Raw genomic sequence first — 294 nt, 5'->3', positions numbered from 1 at the left:
AAACTCTCATACAGTGATTTTTACTAACTCTCATCTGGAAAAGCAGCATAGCGTCATTATGAAGGAGTGTTCCAGTGAATTAAATTGGGCTCTACATGCAATTTTCTCTAACAGCACTTTTATCTGATCAGTGTAGACAAAAATAGCATGTAGTTGGAAACACCCCTTTTTAAAATCTGGAGTTAAAGTGTTTGCTCCCATATGGTTCTGCTTGTTACCCTTCTTAATAAAGAAAGGTGGCAGAAAGAGCTGATCCATTGTGTAGATTACGGTAATACGCTCTATACTGCATTA

The sequence above is a fragment of the Lutjanus erythropterus genome, chromosome 5 (assembly GCF_056507025.1).
Source record: "Lutjanus erythropterus isolate fLutEry1 chromosome 5, fLutEry1.hap2, whole genome shotgun sequence".
Classification (NCBI taxonomy): Eukaryota; Metazoa; Chordata; class Actinopteri; order Lutjaniformes; family Lutjanidae; genus Lutjanus; species Lutjanus erythropterus.
Note: the sequence above shows the minus strand (reverse complement) of the source record.